We start from the raw sequence: 10,912 nt of genomic DNA on the forward strand, positions 1-10,912 counted from the left end.
GCGGTTGCGTCTTCAATTCTCCGAGTTATTTTGCAAGAGATTCCATCTTATCCGTGAGGGATTTGATGGCCTCCGTTTGATTGTTAAGTGCAGAGAGTGGGGTAGATGATGAAGTTGTTTCACCACTGTTCCAGTCATGATAATGCATCGTCATGTTCTCGAGCAATTCCCATGCTTCATCTGCGGTTTGGTTCATCAGATTCCCTTGAGCTGCTGCATCGATCGTCGTCCTATGATTTACCGTAAGACCATTGTAGAAGGTACAGATTTAGGCAGACCGTTCTAACTATTGATTAGGGCACTTCTTCAACAAGGTTTTGAAACGCTCCCATGCAGTGTAAAGAGATTCATCATAACTTTGTTTGAAGTTAATGATGTCATTCTTCAGTTTGGTTTGTTTAGAAGGAGGGAAATATTTGGTTAGGAATTTAGTCGCCATCTCCGTCCATGACGTGATGGAATCTTTTTCCAGTCCTTCAAACCAAGTTTGAGCATGATGAGTGAGAGAATAGGGGAACAAGTATAGTCGGACTATATATTGTCCTATCCCTGGCTGTTTGTAGGAGTTCGAAAGAGATATGAATTTATCAAGGTGAGAATTAGGATCGTCATTCGGTAATCCATGAAACTGACAGCTATTTTGAATGAGCTGGATGATGTGATGTTTTAACTCGAACGAGTGTCCTTGAATATCTGGAAATCTGATTGGTCCTCCTCGACCTTCAATCGAGGGTTTCATGTTTTCTGCTAAAGTAACGCGTAATGCCATTTGGTTTCTGATTCGTGCTTCCTTGCGTGCTTTAGAGATTATTGCGTCTGGATCAGGTACGAATAACAACGGCCCTGGTCTAGATCGGGTTTGGGTCATACACTAGGTATGCCTTTTTGTTTTTAATTTTTGCAAATAAGCTAAATTATAATAAGCTAAACTAAACTAATTCTAAGGTATTCTAATTTAATCTAAGGCAATCTAAGGTGGTCTAATCTAAGGTAAACTAGAGTAATCTAAAGTAATCTAATCTAATTAACTAACTATCCTATGGTGGAATATGTTTTTGGTTCTGGCTACTGATTCCTTGGTATTTCGGTAACAAAGTTCCGCACAAACTATTCAACAAACCAAGTGGCCAGGCCAACTACGGAGAGGCAGGATCCTTTTGGTCCCAATATAATTGACGACTGTTCGAAAAATCCAATAACCAAGTCCGTGAATAATTATCTTTCTTAGACACCACTAAATGCTTGTGAATAAGTTTGATAGAGAGCAGTATTGCCTGATACCAGTTCCCCGGTAGCGGCGCCAAAAACTAGCAGGTATCTCTTGATATGGCCGAAACGGACGGTTTTTATTTGCGCGGTGTCGTTAGGCCGCGGCTCACCAGGATCAACCACTCGTGGGAGAGGGTACTGTTTTAAATTTATATTTAGCGGGGCCTAAATCTTACTACTCCTTATAAGTAAGGGAATTATGACCTAGAGTCGTATTTTTTGAGATATCAGTAACATCGAACCTATATTGTAGCCTAAGATAGTTAGGGAGTAGTGAATATTTATTTTGGGATTTTCTAGTTTATAAGATAGATAAAGTAAATGCGATAAAATTTGTAATTCAGATAAGGTTAAAGTAAGTGCATACTATGAATTCATCAGTTATTCTGCCGAGATTATGGAATGCTGGCTCATGAATAGGCAGAGGCCCTGTATTCATTACATTGGTCCTAAACGCCCCTGTCATAAGACATGTCACTGGGTACTGCGTTAGGCTTGAAGATTCTGAATAGACAGCAACGTCCCTTACCCCCGACGCCCGTGCAGTCTGACTACAGGCATACACGTTCAGACGGCTCATCCAATTGAGCAACTCAGTTGGGTGACGTATTAACATTCCAAAATGGTCTAAACTTTCTTAAGCATAATAGAATACATGGTTTACCATATCCGAGAGACGTGATGTGTTTCAATGCTTTCGTTAATGATTGGTAAAAGATAGTTAGGCCCTTAAAAAGAGTTCAACCACAAAGAACACCATGGCCAAGTCAAGTCTGACTTCCATGAACACGTTCGGTTATCCTAACGGTCCAATCCTTTATGTGTCTAAACAAACAGTTCCTTAATTAACTAAGAATCCCTCAAGCGAGGTGCAATGCTTGAGACCGCGTTATGGTGCAGTGTACTGGTCAACACTAACCGTGTTCAATGGCCTTACTTAGCAGAGGTATAACTTACAACAACCGCTGTGCTTCAGCGTGCACGTACGAAGTTTATATGCTTGGTGACTACACTAGCATGGTCTGGGACCGACAATGTACTAGGGGTCTAGTCAGATGTTTCACTACGAAAGAGTCCTCAGTCGGAATCCAAAGCTCGATATTATGTTGTATCCGATAGACTTCTCTTACCAAGAGGTGACACAGATAGTGTACTCTGAATTGGGGTTCGCGACTTCCCAATAACAGAGCCTATAACTACGTTCTATTAGTTGGAAAAGCGATTGAGTTTAAAGCATAATCGGAAAGCATTTTGACAACATACACAGACCATAATATTATTTCGGCATTATAACTGCTTACATCATAGCATACACTAAAGATAACTACTCGTTAATCATGGCAATAATATCATAAAACATTATATAAGATAAAGGATAGAAGTACCAGTAGATTAAACGAGTTCTGAATACAAAAGTGACAACTTCAAGACTCCAGACCGCTCCTAATACAATCTTCAGCGTTCACCTCCGGGTACTTAATTTCCCGCTCGGAGGTGAGAAGGCCTTGAAAGTATGACTAATATTATACAAGAGAGAGAAAGAAGTGAATTGAAGTGTGTGTTGGAATGAATGACAAAGACCCTTTAGATAGACTTGAAAATTGCCAAATACGCCTGGCAGGCCGTATTTGGCAGGCTGTATGCAAGGCAGGCTGTATGCAAGGTAGGCCGTTTTACTAGCTCGTGTAGTGGCACCTATATGGCAGGCCGTTTCCATACTGGCAGGCCGTATGGCAGGCCGTATGGCTTGCTGGTCAGCCTGAATTCCTTGGATCGTAACTTGATTTCTTGTCTTTCACCGTTTTCGCTCTAGAATCTTCGTTTTAGCTCCGATTCTCTTGATTCTTTTTGCACCATCTTCGTAATTACTTGTTCTTCAATTCTAACCGACGAAGTGGGTATTTTGCCGACAAATTTCGAATCTTTCTTGTTTTTGGGCCTTAATACCGGGGTGAAAACGTGACTTTTTAGCCGATATCAATGACTTGCAGGACAAAATTAGCAGAGGTCAGGCAAAATCGTTTGCGGAGTTATTCACCATAGCTAGGGGTTTCGAATCATATTCGCGATCGGTGGTTAGTGAACCTTCAAGTAAGAGAAGGGTTGTTTTGTATGGTGCTCCAAGTAAGAGAACTAAGGGCACAAGTGTGAGCACGGGTGGTATACGGACGAGTATATCGGATTCTAGTGCGTCTAGGTGTTACAATTGTGACATGAGGGGTCACAAGTCTTGAGAATGTTCGGTGCCAAAGGGTGATGGCACGGTGTGCTTTAATTGCCAAGAAGAAGGACATCATAAGTCGGAGTATCCCGAGTTAGCAGGGACGAGTGTGGCGAGAAGACATTAAGGTACTTTTCGTTTTAATAAATATGTCCTTTAATTATTTATTATGTGCCGATTAAGTTAAAGTTTGTTAATTGCATCGTGTTGTGCATATTATTGTTATGGGTGACATTCCTAATGGAATTACCCTGTGGTGTATGGATTGACGGAGGAAGGGCGTAAGACTTGGTGCGGCCAAGCATTCCTTAGTGTTGGAAAATGTTTCTACCAAGCCATGAGTATGGGCTTTGGTGTTCGGTCGTTAAGCGCGTGTTTGCTTTCGTGTTGAAGTTGATGAACCATGATATTTGACGGGTGGATAAAATCCTAAAGATCGAGTGTTTGATCTTGATGTGTGTTGGTAATGGAGTCTACGTGACGCGATGTTAGGTGCCTCTTTCATACCTACTAGTGTGGTATTCGACTCCGATGGTGTTGCGGTTACATTGTACTTAGGGTACCTGAGAGAAACCCTTAGGTACGTGAGTGACTAGGTGGAGATTTGACAAGCTACAGCAATCGGAGGATTGCAAGATTTAAGTTTGTGTAATTTGTGGTGAACTCTTTGTTCGAAGTGTTTAAGGATAGGTTAAAATCCTTCGTGTACTCAAGGTTGGAGCAAGGTATTGTGATGTGGTTATGGAATGGAGTTCTAAGTGGGGGAGTTTGAACCATCGCATGAAGATGTTCTAGTGTATTGATATTGGGCGATGCTCGTATGGATTCGGAGCTAGCGTTGAGACCTACGTTGGTCGATTGTGGTAAAAGTACGATTTGGAATAAATTGTACTTATGGTTTTAGATTTAAATTATCACCGAGATGGTAATGTGATGAATCTCATTTAGAGATAATGGACGTATTTGACGAGCAAGGTGAGATCCCTCTGTTAAGGGATGTGTGTGTCGGATTCTCTTTTAGAGAATTATTGCTTTGTGCCTATGTACCATATAGGTGGTTCTTGCTCAATTGTGGTGGCGTTGTGTATACGTACGTGTGATGCGTGTGCAAGGATTTCCAAGTGAGTGGAATGTGCCTAAGTATGAGTATATACTTGTTGTTTGGGGTGGATGGTTAGTGTATTCCGTTAGAATTCACTATGGTGTAGCAGGGCGCGATGTTACAACTACTCGTTGTGATCGAGGCCAAAAGAGCGTGTATTGATAGTTAGTGTATTCCGTTACGATTCACTATGGTGTAGCAGTGCGTGATGTTACGCTACTCATTGTATGAGGCCAAAAGAGCGTATGTGATTGATGGGTTATGGCCGTTGACGTGGTTCGCTAACTTCACCTTGGGAGAAGTGTTATATCGGTATGGTATAACGTTATCGGAAAATGCAAGTACCGGTGGGGAATGGGAGTACCATTCCTGTGTTGAGATTTGGGAAGTGAGTCTCGTGTAGTTCGGATTCACAATGACACATGCGGATGCGGTCATTCTATTGGGATAGGGACTCTCGTGTAGTTCGAATTCACTAGGGCGCGTGTAGTTCGGCCAATCCCGATTGTTGTTGCAGTGGAGGTGGTGAGTCGCGTGTAGTTCGGATTCACTAAGGCGCGTGTAGTTTCGGCCAGCCTTCATGTGGTTAGTATTGAGAACTATTGGTTGTTTTATACACCAATGGTGGGGTCATGAGGACCATGTTGTGTGATTAGTTATGCGATAGCCGTGTTTCGCTCACATGTTGTTACGGGTGTCACAATAGTCGATTTTGTACACCTTAAGATTAGCATTGCCATAGTCGTTTTGGGCGCTATCGGTTTTAGCCGTTTGCTTATGATGTTACGATAGTTGCGTATTGGTCGTATTGCGCATTACGAGGGATGTTTAGTGATAAGTGTTATCCGTAAGGATTCGTTTGGTTCCGTCTTCATCGTTTGGGTTGTTGACCTTAGGTTGAGACTTGGTTGCTATTAGCATTGTACTTGGTAAGGGTACGCTAAGGGATTGATATCTCGGTAAGAGATTGGTTGAGTTTTTCCCGATGTGAGGGATTGAGCAAGTTTTAGTGCTCGGATTTGTGGATTTGATAAATCGCGGATGACGATTTAGTGTTGAAGGCGATTCATTGGGAAGAATTGCCTAGAGGAGTTGGAAGAATGCGTGATGATTCCATGTATGCTAAGCGATTGTAGTAGACTTCGGATGTTATGTGCATTGCATGTCTCCTAATGCGTGCAAGTGTGTATTTGGTAAATGGGATAATCTTCGGATTAAGGTTAAATGTGGCAGAAGTCGTATTGGAACGTATATTTGAGGACCATGGAGTGTGGGTCCAGTTGGTTAAGTGACGAGGATCACGAGGACGTGATCAATTCTAAGTGGGGGAGAGTTGTAAGACCCTAATATTTATTGTACATAGAGTATTTATGGTGTACATTAAGTGTGTGAAGCGTGGAACAAATTACAAACTGGTGGGCTATTCTGACCCTTGTGCGCGCCGCGCACCATGCATGCGACAAATTTCTGTCTTTTTCTATTTAGAGTTAAATGAGGGGCTTTTTGGTCATTTCACTTGGGGACGGATCTGAAGCCATATCAGCTGGTTTGGATCCAACTTTGGATCACTTTCACATCCACAAACACTCTCAACTATCTTAGAGAGAGAGAGTTCTAGAGAGAGAATTGGAGTTTTGGAGAAGAAGAAGCTCGAATTGATCAAAAGCTCGAGTGTTAAAGTTTTTCACCTCATTCCTAGCTACGTTTTGGTTGTTGTGGTAAGTTCTAACTCCAAATTTCAATGTTTGATTTGATATTCAAAGTTAGGGTTTGAACTTGAATTGTAGAGAAACCCATTTAAACTCTTGAAGTGAGTTCATTGGTGCTAGTAATCGGGTTTATTGTTGTTGTTGGTGGGTTTTGGGTTGGAAACTGACTTGGCCATGATTAGGACTTGTAATTGGGTTTAATCACTAGGTTTAGTGATTATGAAAGTGTTGGAACCCATTTTAGTGTATTTGAAAGACTAATTTTGAAATGAGTCAAAATTAGGGTTTTTGGGTGATTTTGAGAATGATAAGTGTTTAACACTTATGATTGGGTTAAATTGGCATATTAGGACCATTGTCACTAGTGTTAGTGATTATTGGTTAGTTTGGGCGCGGTTTGTGCTTAGAAGTGCAATGGGTCAAAATTTGCACTAAGTGTCGATTTGAGTTGGTTTGTAAATCCACTCTAAGTGTGTTGTTTGTATTGTGATAATGGAATAAGTGCTTTCCATTGGTTGCGGATTATTCGGTAGCACTCTTCAAGACGACAAAGTGGGTGTTAATATCCTATGTGCATATGTGTGTGTAGGATGGGTGTGGGTTGGGTGAAATGAACCTCGGCTATAGAGCTCACTTCACATATAGGTGGATTTGATGGACTTGTGTAATAGGTCCAATTGGCACGGTTGTGCATTTTGGTTGACCACCTTTGACGAGGTGCACACTTCGTGTGTACGTTATTATATGGACTTGTGATATGGAGTTATATAATCCCGTTGGCGTGGGATTGGTATTAGAGTTGCGGTTGAATACCCCGATGATGTGGGTTTTGACTTGGGAAGCGAATCACGTGTGGATGCGGATTCACGATGACGCGTGTAGTTCGGTCATCTTATTGAGGTAGTAGTCTCGTGTGGATGCGGATTTACTAAGGCTCGTGTAGTTCGGCCAACCTCGATGTTGTTGTGGTATTGAAGATAGTAGTCTCGTGTGGATGCGGATTTACTAAGGCTTGTGTAGTTCGGCCAATCTTCTTTTGGTATTGGGTTAAGGGGTTAACCTTGGGCGTTTTACACTTTATTGTTATATATATATCGTCGTATTATTGTGATGTAGCTAGCCCTCCGGGTGTAGCTCGATGGCGTTGTTCATATCGTTGTTAGTGAACTTACATTGTTGATATTGTTAGCTTGTTGTATAGCGATTGTACGGTATGCTTAGATTAGCTTGCCTTTATGCTTAGATGCTCCGGTATGTGCTATTTGATTATTCATGTGGCGTGTCCATTTTATGCATATATATGTATGTAGTATATTTTCACTCACTAAGCGTTAGCTTACCCTCTCGTTGTTTACATTTTTATAGATTTGCATGGATGCGGTGGCTCGGGTAAGCGTGGGAACTAGTGGACTCGAGTAGTTTTCTTTAGAAGATGTGCTTTGGATTGATTAGGATTGGGTAGCGTATCCCCAATCACCATGCTCGGTCTTTATCTTTGTGTTAAAACTCACGTGGTCGGAAACTTGTATTTTGTACGAAAGTCGTAAAACGGCCGATGTAGGCCCGGTGTTGTAAAACTTGTTTTATCGTGGGAAACTCTTAGTTTTACTTATAATGACGTGTCTTGATAATTGGTTTCGTTTAAAAGTGTCAGGAAGCGGGTTTTCCGCTCGCGTGAAATTGAAAAACTAATCAGAAACTTTCAGTTCATTTGGACGCCGTCCAAAAGGCCTGGACGCTGTCCTGGTCTTCACTGCTGGACGCCGTCCAGATAACTGGACGCCGTCCAGATGCACTGTCTCACAAATTTTTTTAGGGCGTGTTTTTGGTTGAATAACGGGTTGGGTCGTTACAACTTTGAAAAACCTTATCATGTGTTTAAACTTAAGAAAGCCATATATGGACTCAAACAAGCACCTAGAGCTTGGTATAAGAGACTTAAAACCTTCCTTATCGATCATGGATATGAAATGGGAAGAATTGATAATACATTATTTGTCAAAAAGCATTAAAATGAATTGGTTATTGTTCAAATATATGTTGATGATATTGTATTTGGTTCTACTAATGAATCTATTGGCAATGAGTTTTCTAAGTTAATGCATGATGAGTTTGAAATGAGCATGATGGGTGAACTCAAGTTCTTTCTCGGACTTCAAATTAAGCAACTAGAATATGGAACGTTCATCAATCAACAAAAGTATATACATGATATGCTCAAAAAGTTTGGAATGGAGAACTCAAAACCTATGGCCACTGCTATGGCCACCAATGTCAACCTTACTCTTGAAGGAGAAGTACATTCATTTAATAGCACAAAGTATAGAGGAATGGTTGGATCTCTTCTATACTTAACGGCAAGCTGACCCGATATCATGTATAGTGTGTGCTTATGTGCAAGATTACAAGAGAATCCCAAATTTTCTCAAGTTGAAGCGGTCAAACGAATCTTTAGATATTTGAAAGGTACCATGCACCTCGGTCTATGGTATCTAAAGTTCACCGGTGTTGACATTATGTGCTTTGTGGATTTCAACCGATCGAAAGAGCACAAGTGGTGTATGTACATTTGTCGAGCTTTGCTTAACATCATGGTTCTCTAAGAAGCAAACATCTGTTGCACTATCTACTATCGAAACGGAATATGTTGCCGCAGGAAGAGCATGTGCGCAAGTGCTATGGATGAAACAAGCATGTGCGCAAGTGCTATGGATGAAACAAACCTTCATCGATTACGGTATCATCTCTTCTAAAATACCTCTTTGTTGTGATAATAAGAGTGCTATAGACCTATCTAAAAATTAAATATTACACTCTAGGACTAAACACATAGACATTAGGCACCACTTTTTACGTGATCATATTTAAAAAGGGAATATTGTAATTGATAAGGTAGACTCTACCGAAAATATTGTTGATATCTTTACTAAACCTCCGAAAAAGGATACTTCACTCTACTTAGGAATGTGTTGGGTATAATGGAACTTGTGCCTTAAATATGCTTACTGAAGACGTACGGTCGAACCACGGTCGACCGTGGGGTCAACCGCACAACAACTGACGGCTGTTTTGTCCTTTTCCTCACCATCTTTATTATGTAAACCACCTTTTTACCAACCCCGCTCCTTTCTTAAACCCCAACCACTAGATTCTAGACATTCATTGTCTCCCTTCTCTCCAACATCTTGTGGTCATCAAAAGGTAAGCTTCCAAATTTTGTTTATTTTGCTTACTCTAAAATTTTCTCATGTAATCCTTAATCAAATCTCACATGAGAATAATTTATTGTGTCTTTCATAACTAATAGGAACACTTGTTTTGATGCATAACCTATCAATTGTGTGAAAAATTAACTTATACAAGTTTCCACTCATAAAGTGCCAAGTAGGAACTTTTCTTGCATAATCCACACAAGTTGATTTTATTTTCAAACCACTCATGCACACACAAATGTTTGACCAAGATTTTATGATAATTATCAATCTCATGATACTTATCAAGCAATGGTAAACAAAAATTGAAATGATGAACTTTGTCTAACTTTTCAAAATGGCACACCTTACTTTTTTAAAAAAAATTGTGTCTAGACAAGAATTAATCGACATATGTCCATCATATAGGTTTTCAAAATCATGTTATCAAAATGGATTTTGCTAAAATACTCATGTTCCTAGGAAATGACTAACACACGAGGGCAATGTGTGGCGTATCACCAATGACAAATGGAAACTCGACCACTTCATGAAGAAAGAGTTGTTCACTATGACGAATTTCCAAACCTCCACAAAACATTCACTCAAAAAGAATGTTTTTCATTCTTAAATCTAGATGAGGTTATCTACCCACCCCTTATCCGAGAATTTTAAACCAACTTTGAACTTTTCAACACTAATCAAGTTAAATTTAAACTCGGTAGAGAGTTTCACACTTGGCCTCTTTCATACTTTGCTTCGTTCATGAAAATTCCCTCACTAGGTCGTGATTTCTACACCCTCGAACTGACCTTAGATCCTTGCACCCAACTTATCCCGTACAAGAAGTGCTCTCTAACATCACTCATTCGGAAGCACCTCAAAATTTCAATTGCCGCATCAGTATTCAAGATTCTGATATCCGATATGATCTTCAACTCCTTCTAACCGTCATCCGACACAATATCTTTTGAAGGGAGAATTCGGTTGATCATCTCTCAGGAACCGAGGTAGCCATCCTTTGGTCCTTCCTTTCAAACGAGGCCATAAACCTAGCCTTTTTTGTAACTCAACGAATGGAAATTCTCCAAAATCTTCCTAATCGTCCGCTTCCTTATTCCATTCACCTAAATCACATCTTCCGCCACCTAGGGATGATAACTCCCCTAGAGATTCCTCCCTCGGTGTCAACCAATCCACTTGCCTTTTGGATCGCCACTCCTATCTCTTCTGACTCTGAGGACTCGGATATCTCGGACGCCATCAGCACCAATGCTAGTTATCTTTAAAAATGTTGGTTAGAATTGTCTTAAGGGTGGGTTGTTATGTTATATCTAGTTCATGATTAAGACTTATGCTTGAGATGTGTAATGCATTATTATTATGACTTATGTGTACTAATGATCTTTTCTATGAGTTT

At 40.5% G+C, this 10,912-nt stretch overlaps 1 non-coding gene across 1 annotated transcript; it reads left to right on the forward strand.

Annotated features, from left to right (window-relative positions):
* The first annotated feature begins 284 nt into the window (after nt 1-284).
* Nucleotides 285-390, forward strand: LOC139865080 (small nucleolar RNA R71). Its single transcript, XR_011764609.1, has one exon. It is a non-coding gene; the product is annotated as a small nucleolar RNA R71 (small nucleolar RNA).
* Nucleotides 391-10,912: the final 10,522 nt, after the last annotated feature.

Source organism: Rutidosis leptorrhynchoides, chromosome 8, assembly GCF_046630445.1.
Source record: "Rutidosis leptorrhynchoides isolate AG116_Rl617_1_P2 chromosome 8, CSIRO_AGI_Rlap_v1, whole genome shotgun sequence".
NCBI lineage: Eukaryota > Viridiplantae > Streptophyta > Magnoliopsida > Asterales > Asteraceae > Rutidosis > Rutidosis leptorrhynchoides.